This window comes from Rhinolophus hipposideros (assembly GCF_964194185.1).
Source record: "Rhinolophus hipposideros genome assembly, chromosome: 3".
Taxonomy (NCBI): domain Eukaryota; kingdom Metazoa; phylum Chordata; class Mammalia; order Chiroptera; family Rhinolophidae; genus Rhinolophus; species Rhinolophus hipposideros.
In genome coordinates, this window is record NC_138049.1 from 28,113,056 (window position 1) to 28,129,515 (window position 16,460).

General features: G+C 38.6%; 1 protein-coding gene across 5 annotated transcripts in view; it reads right to left on the reverse strand.

The window, feature by feature from the left end:
• The window catches only part of EYA4 (EYA transcriptional coactivator and phosphatase 4), a 287,676-nt gene that overhangs the window by 240,238 nt on the left and 30,978 nt on the right, over positions 1–16,460 (reverse strand). For 2 of the 5 annotated variants that reach the window (XM_081045129.1, XM_081045128.1), the window contains exon 1: positions 11,581–12,297. The exons of 2 other annotated variants lie outside the window; for them this stretch is intronic. The gene's annotated coding sequence lies outside the window, so the exon portion shown is untranslated. Of the gene's footprint in view, positions 1–11,580; positions 12,298–16,460 lie in introns of those variants that run through there. One more of the 5 variants, XM_081045127.1, reaches the window with a different exon arrangement.

Consider the following 16,460-nt stretch of genomic DNA (forward strand, 5'->3'; position numbering starts at 1 on the left):
TGTTTCTTATTTCAAAATAATTTTCATATTCAACCCGAAACTCTTATAGGCACAGTTACCATCTCTCATTTTATGTTAACATTACGTTTCCATTTTGTTCCTTTCAGTAATTTTTGAAATATCTTTCATATATACCTAAACTAGGCAAAAGTCAGAGATGGTACCCAGACTACATTGGCATCTGCTTACAGTCAACTGCACATCAATTAACAGATAAAATGTCCATGTCAAGATTGAACCTACAGAATTAGAACAGAAGTTTGGAATTGGTAATTCACCAAAGGAGCTTTTACATGCAATAGTTACATTTTTACTTTCTCCAAACTGCACCATTGCAATTAAACCCCAGATCCTGAAATTGTGGTACAAACAGTAAACTAAGACACACTTCGTTTGAAACTAGCACATTGTAAATGATTTAATTCATTAAATTTACTCTTAGGCAGTTGTGATTATAGGTAACTTTACTCTTTCTGATATTACAAACTAAATAAAGTAAAAGTTTCTTACTATTGAATATTTATCTAAAGAGATAAGTTATCGTCATTTTTAAATATGAATCAAACGTATCTACTAACAAGTAACAGTGAAAATAATAGAAAGACTAGCCATATAATTAATTCAAATAAATATCTACTTCCTACATACTTTCCCAGGTATTTGTTCCCCCCACTCATATATTACTTCTCCAAAAGGAAACTATGCTGAAGATAGTCCTTTGTGTAAAGCTTATCTGTAAATCCCCTCTGTGTAAAGTTTACCTATCAACACAGACCAATGAGAGTTGTTTGACATTGTGTTTAAATTTGAGAGGAAGGAATGATCATCCACATTTGAGTGAAAATAGAACAATCTTCTCATGCAGATCCCTGGGAATCTTTTGATGCTATCAAAAGATCTTTAGATCTACTTTGGTTGTGGGTTCTCAACTGGGGGCAATTTTATGTCCAGAGGACATCTGGCAATGTCTAGGGACACTGTCATTCCTCGGGCGAGGGTGCTACTGGCATCTAGTGGGCAGAGACTAGGGATGCTACTGAACATCCTACAACACACAGGAGAGCCACACACAACCCCAACAAAGAATTAGCCAGCTCAAAATGTCAGTAATCAGAGTTTGAGGAACCCTGGTCTAAATGTATTGACAATTCAGGCATGACATCAATAATAGTATGATTTTTTTTTTTTTTTTACAGATGCACTTGGCCATAGTAATTCCAAGTAAGTAGTAAAAACAGGACTTGACAATTAACAGTTTAACTTTCTTTCCTCCCTCAGCCCGCTCTACTGTAAAGCCATTACATCTGAATCCAAGGATGAGTGATACATTCTAGAAACAGAGGTGTTAATAACTGCTTATTGTCTCTGCAAGGTAAGAATCACAGCAACATTTAAAGCTATCTTTTAAAAAGTTTACACTGAGTTCATCAATTCCACTGTCAATTGAAAATTATACAAATTCTTATAACTGGTACCTTCAGGCTGAAAGAAAAATCAACTGAGGAAACTTAAATATTGGCTATAAAATAAGAGTACCAGTATAGAATGTGCTTATAATTATTCAGGGTAGTTAAGGAACCACATAGATCAGAGCCTCAAACAATCTAGATTATTGTATGTGGACGTATTTGTTAAAAGAAATACTGTTCAACGTAAATGTCCAAAGCTGAGTCTTGCACACCTCTAACGTCTCTTCTCTTAGGGCTCCAAATACAGCCTCAGATTTGCCAAGATCATCCCAGAACACCAAATTTGTGCATGGAACACCGGGGACTCAACTATCTCCAAAAGGACTTTCAGCTCTAAAAATCTCTGAATGTTTTGGGTAATCTAATGGAGGGTGCGCATTCATTACTGATATAATAATGGCCGAAACTCCTATCAGACACTATTCTAAATGCTTACATATATTTAATGTTGGATTCTCATAAGACCCCATGAAGCATCTTCTAGTACATATGATAAAACTAAAGCACCAGTTTAAGTAACATGCTCATCCCAAACAGCCTGGCTCCATATTCTTTGTATTTAATTGCTGTGCTTTCGAACAAATAGGGCCCTTCAGACTTCAAGTGCTAGGAAATACCCATATCTCCAGAGATTGTCAAGATCCTTGACTTATCCACCAGATCACTGACTTCCCAATGGTCATATAGGAAATCAATACATTTCTACATTGATACATACTCATAAACTCTGCGTAGATTCAGAGCTGCAATTCTACTGGGCTAATACCCAAAATCTCCAAGTTTGTTGCTATAGCTGTCCTACCTCCTAATGGTCACAACTATTACCGCTGTTCCCGATCTCAGGGCAGAGGATGTCCGGTGAGTGCTACCACCACTGCTCTCATCCCCATTTCCTTTATGCATTGTCAACCGATGATCAGCATCAAGCCAATCCCAACAGGAACCCCCAATTTGGGGTGAGGTGAAGGAGGAAACTTTATTCAGTGCAAACATCTCAATCATGATAATAAGCACAATAGCGTTACAATTCATTTATGAAACAGCATGGCTGTGGGACAACATGGCTACCAGGCAGCCGTGGCTACCAGGCCCCTCTCTGGTTTGAGAGCTCTGCTCTGCTCCACTCCAGTCTGCTCCACACTGCTGCAGCAAGATGTCTTCAGTGTCTCAGCTCCAGCCAAGGAAACATAGTTTTCAGTCTTTGGTAGAAAGGGAAGGTGGGCTCTACGAACCATAGGGGAACTGAGAGAAGTCCTCACCCCTGGCCCTTGATTGGATCATGCTCATGTAAAGGGACTCAAATTCTTACAGTTTGATGAGTCCAAAAAGCATTGTCCTGGTTGGTCAGCATGGAACTATTCTGATTGATCAGAAAAGACGCTAATAAGGATAGAGGTGCACCACTCTGACCGGATGGGGAATATCTCAGTCCTATTGAGTGAAATATAATTCCAGGAACTCCTTTATAAGTGTTAGCTCAGATGGCAGAAACACAGTGCAGGAAGGCAGCTCAGTGCCAGAGATAGGCAGCATAGCGAAGGTTTCTCTGTGAAGCATGGCTTGTGTGAGAGGCCACTGTTTAGAAGTGGCTGCTAGGCTCTGCTTTTAAATTTCAGCCCACAGGAGCCCTTCTTGGCAAGTACCTTCTTTCTTGAGGTCAACAGCATTCACACTCAACAGGAATTTACTGACCCCTACTTAATGTAGATATAGAGGTGACAAATATTGATAATTGCTTCAGTAAATTCTCAGCCTAGAGCAGGACTTAAACTCATGTAACCTGTTACATTTCAACGTGACAGATGCTATGCTAAAGGTAGAAACTGCGTGCTTTGGCAGTAAAGAGAAAAGAAACATCCAATTCAACCTCTGGAGGTCAGAGAAACTTACCGGAGGTAACACTTTGCATCTTGAGTCTTGAAAAAGAAGCAGGAAAGTTTCAAGGGCAGAGGAAAGATACCTTCCAGATAGAAAAAATCCCATGCACAAATAAACGAAGTGGAAATAACCAGAAGGTATTCAAGAACAGTGTTTCCTATGGCTGGAAGAGATTTCTTGTGAGTGGGCGGTGAGATATGAGAATGGCCACCTGAGCAAACTTCTCAGCATGAAGATGCCTTGTACCCTCTGCTAAGAATTTTGGAATTCAGCTTACAAGCAACAGAAAATTTTTAAAAGAATTTTAAATTGAGGAGGAACCTGATTAAAAAAAAAAAAAAAAGTGAACAAATGTGGTTGAACATCCTAGGGATGAGGAGGGAGTCTTGGAGAAAAATCCAGCATAGTCCAGAACAGTCCACCAGGACAGACAGTCAAGATAACACAGCTATACTTCTTATGACAAATACAATATGATAAATGTGCATAGGACATACGGCCACCTAAAGCTAACATGATAACCCGAGAATTAAACCTGTGACCTGGCTTACCATTGTTAATTCACTTACTATGCTAAACATTCGTTGTGAATGCTACATGCAAAGTAAAACTAAAACTTAATATCATAAGAGACTAAAGCCCCGACGTCTTCAAAATTATACATAGTAGGAAAAAAAAAAAAAACAACTATTCATCCCATTCTATTTTTTGCATGTCTTCTGCAACACTGATATAATGAAAAGTCATTTAAAAAGAATTCACATCTACACAGACTTTTGCTGGGTATTTTCCTGAATGAAGCCTTTGAAAACTATCATCAACAATTAAGAAGACCAAAACAGACTAAAATTAAAAATCTTATTGGGTCAACTAAGAAAAATAAAACAGTAGCATCATCTTAACACTTAAAAAGTCACGTAAAACATTTTGGTAGTACCGTGTTTCCCCGAAAATAAGACCAGGTTTTATATTAAGTTTTGCTCCAAAAGATGCATTAGGGCTTGTGTTCAGGGGATGTCCTCCTGAAAAATCATGCTAGGGCTTATTTTCCAGTTAGGTCTTATTTTCGGGGAAACACGGTATTGCAGTTCTTGACAGGCTTAGTGAGGTATGCATTCTTAAGTGACCTACTAGAAGAACAGTTTGAGATTATTGAAAACCTGCAAAATGAAATTTGAACATGACTCACCCACCTTGTGATTAAATTTGGCTAGAATTACTAATGTCATAATCAAGCATGAATATACATCTGCATTAAAATATAAAATTTTAAATGAAAAGCATTAGCTAATTCAGAGACCTGTTGATTCCCTAAGACACCATCACTTTCAACATACTAGACACATTAAGGTAGAAATAGTCAATTTCTTAGAATATTCAGGTCTTTGCAAATCCTTTAACATTAGGGAGTTCAGAGTCAGAGGTGAAACATAATGAATAGATCACTCCACTGGGTATATGCAGAGATCTGTGAATTGTATATATGACCTTCCAGAGAATAAGCTCTCTCAGTATGTGGTACACGTACTTGATTAAGGATAGAATTTCAAATTTAATGCTATTGCTTTTTTGAGTAGAATTAAATTTAATGGCATATGAATGTAAATTTTTATGATTTAATTTTAGTCTTTCACAAGAAATGTCCCTTTCATTTTAAAAAGATTGAAGGAAAGAACAACAGAAACAGTAGCAATAATTTAAATGAAAATATAAGGCCACTTAAATTTATGCCACTGCTGATGATGTTTCTTCATGAAGGAAGAAAGATGCTCTAATAGAACAAATTTATTAGAGCAAATAGAACAAATCTTTGCTTGTACAAATTCTGTGTGCCTCATTCAGATGTATAACTCTCTGTGGGAAACATTTTGACTATTTTTATTTTTTCAGTATTAAACTGAAACAAAGTTGCAGATTGGTCAGTAAGAATACTCAGGTTATACTAGAATGGGCAGACATACCTTTTGCCTATGTATTACACTAGAGAGATTTAGTGGTATTTCAAAGTTGTTTTTGTTCTTTTCTTTTTTTTAGTGGATGACATACTAACATACTAGAGCAGGTATTCTCAATTGTCCTCTTTCATCAGACTTATTCATTTTTTCAGTGATTTTTTACACACTTGAATACCCTCACAGAAACTCTGGGAGGTGGCAATGGTTGGAGCCCAATGTTGGTGAATGATTCGCAGGCCACTCACATCCTGCTTCACTCAGAAAAAGTGGATATTTCTCTAGTGGGCACAGTGTCAATTTTTAATTGAATAAAGAAATCTGTGGCTAAATACATAAATAAGTGAAAAATGAAAACCACAGCTTCAGTGGAAAAAAGACATGAAAGTTATAAAACATAATTAACAGCAAAATAAAAGTGTTCACCTAGAGAAAACTTTAAAAATGCAAAGTCTGATATCCTGGTAAGTTGAAAATATTTCCAAATTATGGATGACCCCATAATAATTTAAACTTGCCTCTAGAAATTCATGATGCGGCCCTTATTAGTTGGTTTAACATAAATATGTAGATCTGAGATTCATAACCAGCATTTAAGCTTAAAACAAACAAACAAAACAAAACAAAACAACAAAACCTGTAAAACTGATAACTTCTACCAATGGATAAGACTTGAAAAGTAAAGAAAAATACTACATGCAAGTTAAATATTAAAAAGATCTAGTTATAAGTTCTTGACATTTGGGAAGCATTCCAGAGTAACAGTTTCTTCAAATTAGTCGTTTGTCACTAACCTTTGTTATTTTGGCTATTTCAGCCAAGCACTTGTTCACTGTCATTTAATATGTTTCTTTAAATAGGTGCTTTTTAAAATTATTTTTATTTCAACATCTTTTTGGCCTTGTTTTAAACAATATTATCCATGAAAGTATACGTTTAAAGTGAAATTTAACATATTTTTAAATATCCTTAGAAATATAACTAATTATATTATAAATATATAACTAATTACATAAATATATATATATATATATAAATATATAACTAATTATAAATAATACAAAAATAAAATGTTTGGGTACCACCTAAAATGAACTCATCTTTGACTGGTAGGAGCAACTGCCTAGCACATCGTTTAAGGATAAGGGATGTGGTGTCAGACTGCAGAGTTGGGATCCTGGCTCCACTCCACTGCGTGACTGGGTCTCAGTTTCCTCATCTGTAAAACGGGAATGATAAAAGTACCTAATTTGTAGCACAATTGAAAAGATGAGAATTAGGTAACCCACATAAATACTTTAAAGTGTCTCTCATTAAGTAAATCTTCAGTAAATGTCAGCTATGATGTTATGACGATCATAATGATTGATGACAATGGTGATTATTTAGACAGAAATATTACAACTATACAAAAACTAAACTGTCAATTTTTATTTTAAAATATACTTTAAGATATAAATATACATAAGAAAATATACTTCATATATTAAATTTCACAATGGTTATTCTATATTGGTTTAATGAAACTTCACTTTGAAAATATTCAAATGTGATTGTAGAAATCAGATTAACCTAAAAATTCCCATCTAAAACAAAATCTACCTGTGAAAAAAAAATATTAAAAATCCTAACATGATCATATAGGTCTTTCTCTCATGGCTCAAAAGGACATTAAAATAAATTTGCTTACTGTATGTAAATAAAAGCTTAAAAATGACTATGTTGTATTAAAATGTTTCATATGGAGAAAAAATTAGAATTCCTGGCATTTTAGTATGGTGTTATTCTTCATCAGCCATGCATTGAAATCTCAGGGTGAGGAAAGGGCCAGACCAATGCTGAAAGGTTTCAAATATCAAACTATACTATTATGTCAGTGCCCTAAGATCAATTAGCACCTTTCAATGACAGAAAAGGTTACAGTCAGACTCTGAGGTGCACTCTCTAAAACTGTTTTAACCCACCATATAAATGTGGTTTTGATAACGCAAAATGGTTTCTATTTTTAAATTAATCTGTTTCATCTCTTTTTCTGAAAGAGGGAAAAGTGGTTAGGAAAGTAAGGATAGTGGTATTCGTTTTCAGTACCTCTCTACTAGTAAAAACATCGATGGGGGCATGATAAGAGCCATAAACTTTCAAGAGCAAAATGGTGTATCATGAAGGCATATATTAATGTGCATGGCCACAAGCAATATTAGATGACAGCAATGTTTGCAAAGGATTCAAACTTAAAAGCAATTGAAGTTGCTTGTCCTGCTTTTGAATATGATTCTTGTTTATTTTCTTCCACTCAAATTCAAGTTAAATGATGCCAAGTTCAGCTCCATGTACAATTTAATGAATATTCAGTTGCCCCCCACATTAATGCACATCTAACTACAAAACTCAGTATTACACATACTGCAATTAAATACACGTTTCATCTCATACATCTCTAGAACAAATGCCTGAAAGAGCATGCCATTTCTTAGTTCACCGGGAAAAATTCCTGAGAGAAGGGCACCGCAGCAACCTCATCCCATTCCTCCTGGGTGTTGATTTCATTCACCTAGTAACCATTGTAATAAAATCCCCCAACTGTATTTCTGAATACAGTTAGTTTAAGATACTCTACAGGGAGACACACTATAAGAGTTTAGAATATGTAAGAATAATATGCATTTGTAAAAGAAACTGTCATGATTATATTCTCACTGAAGAAATAGCAAGGTGTTTGATAGAGATTTGTTCAGCTCTTTAGTAAGAGGATTCAAAACGTCTTCTGCTTTTGATAGCACGCTTTTCTGTTTGTTTCTTAAATGAGTGATCTGAAATATTTACAACCAGACAGTACCTAATTTTAGGTTTTAAGTGCTTTAACAGCTCCATGAAATATGATCAGCAGCTGCAATACAGAACTATGGTGAATTAAACTCCTTATAAAGGGGGGCCTGTTTTTACTGAATGTTCAGTGTTCCTGCATTGACCTAATAGAAAAAAAAAGGATAATGAAAAAACATAATAAATACTTGCACTCTTAAATTACTTAACACTTCACTAAGTCTTGAAAAGGATTATCTCCTCTCTTCTTGAATTCTGCATAAAAAGTTCCATTGGGTGACATAAGTTTATTATTTGAGAGTTAGAATGTGAACTTTCTAACATCCTAACTTTTCATAACAATAGTTATGTTTTTTCCTACCATTCTAATTTTCTGAAAATTCTGGATAATTCAATTACATTGCATGAATTTTTTAAAAATGAAGTACCAAGCCACACAAATATATTTTTAGACACGGCATCAGTCAGTCATTTAGAGCTTGCAACAGAGATTGAAAACATGAAACTGGACACTCTATTTCCCGTGGCTATGTAAAATTTATTTACACCCCAAATCACAATATAAATAAAAAGGTAACTCTTAGAAATAGACAACTTATTTTTCTTGTTTTTTTAACTCAGAGGTGTTTTGAAAGAAAAACATATAGCAAAATGACAAACTACTCATCTGCCAGTCTCCCCTCAAAAAAGAAACTTTTGTGGAAACAATTTTTTTTAGCTAGCTTCCACGAATCCTCAAGAATGCAGTGTCTATATTTTTTTAATAATAATAATGATTGTTCTTGCACAATTTATTTTTATACAAATCGGGGTATTTTAATTTTTGAACTTGAACATATTATTTAAAATAAATATTAGCTTTGAATGCACACATACAACTTTTTGTAAAAGAGAAATTAACTTCCTAATAGCCAATAAAATACTTACTAATAAATAAAAATAATGAAGTGAATTTTTAATTTCAGTTTTGTTTGTGAAACCCCCTCTAATTATGATGGCTTTAAAATATTGAAGCACACTATTTTCAGGAAATTGACAAAGGAAAACAGGCTTTTGAAAACCACATTGATTTTATACCTTCACTTATAATGAAAGATAAAGATATACCTCTAATAATCAGAGGGAAAAAAACAATTTCCAGATAGTCTAATTATCTTACTCTCAAAACTATAACTGTCAAAGGTTTTAACCTGCTTGTACAGTCATTTCTAAAAATTGGTTTTACTCTGAATGACTTACAACTTTTAATCAGGTGGAACAAACTATTTTTATGGTTTATAATAACAATAAAAATGGATGTAGCTATATCTGTCTTTGGTACTGTTGCCATAAAAATTAAACTCTGGTAGTCTAGCCCCACACAAAACAGTTTGTCTCTTATTACTAGTACTGCTACTTATTTCTTGGGATAATGTTATTTTTAAAAACACACAAATGTCTTTGAATGCAGTCTCCTAAAAAGACACCATACCACATATCAAATACTTTGTTTTAGGATCCTCTCCCCAACCCCTTTCCTAGTTTTTGGTTCTTGAGCTATAACCTGGCCAGATATATTTTTTTAAAAAGGGGCCCGGTGGGGGCGGGGGGAATGTTTCTGCTCAAGAAGTTCTACCCGAGAAAGGTTATCAAGTACAATTGTTGTCCCGACGAGGTTTTTTAAAAATAAAAACAAAAAGAACCTAACCAAAAAAAAAAAAAAAAAAAAAAAAAAAAACATCGTCAACTTTGAATACTGTCAGTCACCCATGTGTAAATGAAACTTCAGAAGCTGTTGAAGGAGAGTCGGCGGTTGTTAAACGCTCCTAAGACTCCCACCTAAGTCCCGAAGGAGCCCCGCACTGAAACTGACAAACGCCCGAGGGTGCAAAAAGTGGCCGCTGGTGAGAAGAGGAACAAAATGCCATATTGGAGAAGATATGCTTCGCTCCATCAATTACGTTGATCCCAGGGTGCCAAGCCAAAAGGGGTAAGGGAGAAAGAAAACTGTTAAGTATGAGCTCTTAATGTGAAACCTAACCTGTTGGTTCTCTTAGGTATCAGATTTTGGAAGTGTCTGTAATGACAGCCAGGAAAGCAAATTAATGGCCAACGGCCCACTGGGTTTGAACACGAGACTCCTGTTACCTCCTCACAGATCAAGTACACAACACACACGCACACGGAGGAGCTCCACGTGGAACTGCTCTGAAACCAAAACACACGCCCCTTCGCTCTTCTGCACCTTGGCAGAAAGAGCTGCACCTTCCTCCACTGCCCTCGGGTTGTATTCATGAATGATTCTGCCCGCTGGGTAGTGAAGGGCACAGGCGCAGAGACCCGGGGAGCGATTCTCCAGCGTCCCCAAACAACACCTTCCCCCCATACACATTCACCCAAAGCACAAACCCCCTAGCCTTCAAGGACAAGGGAAAGAGAGGTGCTGGGGAGGGGTGACACTGCCACCCCAACTAAAGAGATGACAAAAATTAAACTGCGCTCTCCAGTTTTGCCACAGCTTTGCCGAGGGACTGGGTCAGCAAATTCCCTAATAGCTCCAAGCTGTTCCGAATAATGAATACAAAGAAAGAAATATCTTTAAAGTGCTACGAAACGAAAAGTTCTGGCTGCTGTGTGGCGTGAAATAAAACAAGCACCCACGGGGTCTACTTCCAAATCCCGCTTCAGGACGCTAAAACAGCGAGCCGTTTCCAGTCCCACAGCCACCCCCGACCCAGCAGGCTTTGAAACGAGAGAAAACCTGCTTCCCCAGCCAGATCCCTTCGTTTGGAGATGTTATAATCCCTTCATGGCATCCGCGTCCCGAGCCAATGAACGCGACTCCTCTGACAAGGCGCCTCTAATTTCACGGACCCTGGCAAACTGCAGGAGACATTCGGACCACGCCACATAAAAACTATTAAAGTGGGATGGCCGCAGTTTGAAAGCCCGGTTCGTGCCTGGAGATTAAAGCACAAGCACTGATCCTACGTACGCACCCAGCATCTTGAAAACCCCAGGCAAACGGGGCCCTCCACCGGACCCCAGGTCAGCATCCTTGCGCCTGGCTTATCTGGGGATCATCACAAAGTAATAAATGTCACAGGAAGGATGGAGGGGAGACCCTGGGGTGCGCACCTCTGCGAGACAGGGGCGGAGTGCAGGTAGGGAGCGGCGCACCCCGTTTTGCACCGGCTCCAGCGCGGCCCCACGAGAGACACGCAGGCTGGGTGAGGACCCTCGGGCGAGGTGGCAGCCTCCGGCGCAGAGCGCACCGCTGCAGTCCCAGTCCCGCACCCCCCCAGCGTGCGGTTCTCAGCCTGCGAGCTCCCGCGGGGACCCCGAAGCCCACACACGCTGCGCACCTCCGTCCCCAGCACGGGGAGCCGCGCGCACTCTCCTGGGGAGAGCTTACCGGCCCCTTAAACCTGAACCCCGCAGGCCGGCCCCAGGATGGGATCGGCAGAAGGGACACTCACCTCCTGCCGCCCCGAGCGCCTCGAGATCCCGAAGTTCAAGTGTCTGTCGGGACAGCGGATCCCTGCGTCCGTAGTTAGGTATTTATTCTCGTCCCTTGCAGTGTTGAAGTTTCCCCTTCGCGCTGTGCCTCTGGTGAAAACAGGACATCCCCTTCGGTTACCCCCCAACAAATAGCGTACACAAGTGGGGGAGAAACGGGGCGGGGGGACAAGCTGGCTCCGAGGGGGAGGAGGAAAGGAGAGGAGCCAAAACTCTGGACTGACGACAGGGGGAAAAAAAAAAAAAGGAGAAGAAAAGAAAAAGAGAGCGCGCGCCCAGCCACCGCGGTGGTCACTCCCCAGCTTTCCCCAAAGCTCTGTCCCCCGCTGAAAGGGAAGAGACCACTTCACGGGAACAGGCTCGAAGTTTTGCGCGGAAGCCGGGAGCCAGCGGCGGAGTGTGCGCCGCGCGGCGGGCAGCCTCGCACTTGCGCGCGGGGTGGGGGGAGGGGGGCGCCGCCGCCCGCGCCCGCGGCCACTGGAGGCCGCCGGGGGCCTGGAGGCGGGCAACTGGGGGCGGCAGAGCGCGGGCAACTGACTCCTTTTTATTCGACCTCGGATGACTGGCTGTTGTCATCATTTGCGATCCTGCGTGGGGACCGCTCGGGACCCTTGGCGTCCCGGGTGGCGCCGCGCTAATCTCCGAGCTCTCAGCGCCGTCCCCACCCCGCCCCCATCGGCCTGGCGCCGGCTGCTGTGACCTCCCGGTTGAGGGGAGGGACCCGCGGCCGCATTCTCCACCCCGGACAAGGGAACCGCTGTCTGTCCCCCACCTGCTTCTACAGGGCGGCCCCCGAGTCCTCTCAAACTCTGCCGCTCCCGGTCCTGGGTGTAGGCCACTGCCGGCTCCCCGTCCTGGTGGATTCCTTTCCACTTACCCCAAGGGAGGAAACAGAAGGGACTTCGCCTACTTGGAACAACGTAAAATAAAAACCAACCCACTCCAGACTGGGGAGCTTTCTCCGAAGGGAGAAAATACCCTTTTCCGTGAAGATGTATGCTAGGAACAAGTAAGCAGTCTGGGGATAGGCTGTGCTGGGAAGGGCCTGGGCCCCTTCCAGCGCTGGGCACAGGTATCGGCATCCCTCCCAGACGCCCAAAGGTCAGACAGCGACGAGGACTGACTTCCAAGGCAGCGTCAGAGCTTCCCCAGGCACATTGCTGAAGTGACAGTTCATGCCTAAGCCTTCTGCGCATGCATTATGTACCCACATAGGATTGTACACGTGTATGTCACAACCAGAGGCTGAAGCAAAGTAGACAATAAACAATACATACATTTTGCATCCATTTAATCACCTCTTCCTAAAACCTATTGTCTATTTCAGGAGCATCTTCTTTGTCACATCAATTATAAATGTTTTAATTTACTGAGCGTCAGTCGTTACACGGGTCACCTATGGTACATGTGAGTTCATTTAATTTCACAGGAACACTGCGATGGTTATTTAAACCCATTCAAGAGCTAAGTAAACTGAGGACCAATGAAACCTAAGTAACTTTCCCAAAGACAAACCCAGTGGTCTCTAACCAGAAATCCTATGATTCAACAAGCAGCATCCCCCCGACCAATGCCTTAGATGTGGCCTGAGAGATTACAAGTTAACTAGTAGAAATTACTCCCATTCTAAGAAAATTTCGTTGTAATATATTGTTGACTAAATTACATTCTGTAAAAAGTTCAGAGAAAATTTCCCCCTCTACTTCAGCCTGATCTTCTGTAACTGACATGAACACTGTCAAGTTCTAAAGCAAAAAACCTATACTGAATACTTGTAGTTACAATTTATTTTTTAATTACTGGGGCATTATCTACAATTATTAACAGGCAATAGAAAAGGTAAGGCTTTAAATTTAAACTGATAAAGGTATTCATTGCTGCTCTCACCACTCAGTGGGTGTTCTTTCTTGCAAATTAGTTGGGGGTTGTGGGGGGGCTTAGGCACTTGCCAAGCATAATGTTCCTTTATCTGGTTCTCAAGGAAGAAAGGGTTCTGGTGGTGCGTTTGGCACAAAGAGGATTTGGAGAATGGTCTAGAGCACATTCTAGCCTGAAGAAGATGCCAGTTAACATGCACTTAAGATGGAAATATCAATGGGTAGATTTCAATAACTTTGTAGATCTTATTTTCCCCCATTTTACAGGAGAGAAAGCCAAGGGCTCGTAATTTTTAGCAACTTCCTAATAAATGACAGACTTAAGATTAAAACCATCCTCTGTGTCACCCCAAAGACCACATTTAGCCACTGTGATAGTAGTAGTAGTGGTAATAGTCAGAAAATTAGTAATTATTTTTAGTAAAGTATATATGTTATGGGCAAAATATGGAATTTAAAAATTTTGTGAATCATTCAGTGTCTAGGAATGTTCAGTAGCTGTAGCAAATATCATGTAAAAATTAAGTACAATGCTTAATTTAATACTCTCCTTGTAAGGACATAACATTTTGAATTTCATTTTAGCATAGAATATTATGTGTTAATTTGACCTCTAAATAAAGGTGGGGAGATGCATAATTTGGATGAAGTAAAAATTCGTGCTTTAGTACATACAGATTACGGTTCACACAAATATAGTTGTTTAGCATGTTTCTTTACTCCCCCTAAAATCAGATTTTCAGTAATACTGATCTTGCTTTCAAATTGCTTTGCTCCCACATATTTTTTACATATCTACATAATAAAATGTTCACAGAAGTTATGCAAAACCCCCAGAATTATAGCACAGTATTAGTTATTCAACTTCTTATTACCGTGTTTCCCCAAAAATAAGACCGGCTTTTATATTAATTTTTGCTCCAAAAGATGCATTGGGGCTCATTCATGTTCAGGGGATGTCATACTGAAAAATCATGCTAGGGCTTATTTTCCAGTTAGGTCTTATTTTCGGGGAAACACGGTATTAGTTTCCAATCTATCTAGTCTTAAATATATATATATACATATATTTATATAAATATATATATTATATTGGCATACATGTAATATATATGTATATATGTGTATATATTACATGGATGCCTATATATATATATATATATATACATATATGTGTGTGTGTGTGTGTGTGTATATATATATATATATACATATATATATATATATTACATGGATGCCATTAGGAGTTATATAAAAGTCACATTTTGAGTCCACATTAGAAATAAGAAGTTGAAAATAGGCAATCAAAAATTGTAAGTTTCTATAAGGAAAAGTATATTGCTTGTTTAAACAAGGTACTATTTCCAGGATTTCTATTAAATACCACTTTTATAATTTTTGCCATATCACCTGTAATGTTCATTTAATATTTTTCTTTAAGTAATCTACTAAATATGTTTATATGATAAAGGAAACGTTTTGTCATCACCATAAACGGAAAATCAACATAATTAGCCATGAATAGAAGGCAATCTTGCTAATGAATCCATATTGTGGAAATAAAAATCATTTATCCCGTAAAACCTAAAATTATCTCACACACCACTTTGAGAAACAGTAGTTTAAAGAATTACATTTGCTATGTCCCTCAGGCTCTCCAGAACATATTTTCAAGCCTGCCCTTTCCATAACTGTAGAGAAATGCTGAGTCTAAGATGCTTTTAGGTATTACTTTTTAAATTCTGTTCTTTTTTTTAAATTTTCTTGCCTAAAACATACTTGAAGCATCTGAAGTTGAAGTGTCTTTTTGAAATTAATTTACTTTTTATTGTTTTTCTTACTGTTTTACTTGTAGTAAAATTCAAATAATTCATAAGCACACAACTGAAAACCAAATTACTCTCCTGAAAGACTATTCCAGTTATGCATTAACCTCCTTCTCATCTCCATATCCCCCTCAACACCCCCTTCATCTTAGGCCTTAACCACTGAAAAAGGAACTTTGTAACTCTTAATGTCATGAAGTGGCAGCATCTACTGGCCCAGTTTGGAACTGCAACAAAGTTCTAGAAGGCAATGAGGAGAGGGGAAATGCAAGAAGTTCAAAGGGCCTGAGAGGAGATGTGTGGAAATTCTGAAGCCTGAAATCTGCTGGAAAATTCTGGAAATGATTCAGAAACACTAACAGGCCCTACATGACATGAATCAGGCCATCATAATATTCATAAATATGACTATATAGGGAAAATCTGTGGAAATATAAGATTCACTTATTAGTATTCCCTTAACCAACCCTAGGGGCAGAATGCATCTGCAACTATCATCTACTACTTGTTTATTTTTAAAGTGTGCACGGCACTATTTTGGCATTTTATATCAGTCAAATTAAACAGACAAAGCCATCTAGGGGCTCATAATCCAAAACACAATTTCTATTTTAATTTCATTTTCAAGCAACCTTCAGGGAAAACAATTCCATCCCTTTAGTAAGAACAAAGTTTAGGCCAAAAACAAACAAACAAACAAAAAGAATAAGATACTACATTCACCAAAAAAGAAAACAGAAGATTGGATGTTTGTAGAAATAATACCAAAACATACCTCTTGAATTACCCTACCTATTGGTATAACTTTGAACTCCAGCTGGACATACACACAATTCTTTAAAAATAAAGCCATTTGGTTGTTTCTAAGTGAAACCATTTGAGCTTTGGGAGAATGGACTTTTAGAGGCCAGCATCAATACAAACTAGATTTAACACTGTTTTATTGGACTACTCTACCAATGACAGAACAAATGAGTATACAACATGATTGCCCAGGACTCTAAAGTGTTGTGCTGCTGATTTTCTAAAATCTGTAAATAAACACCCTTTCCGGATAATTCTGTGCAAACAGATCAAGCTTAAAAAGGGTTCTACTGGTTTGTGAAAGTGAAGAAATTAGATTTTTAGGGGACCTGT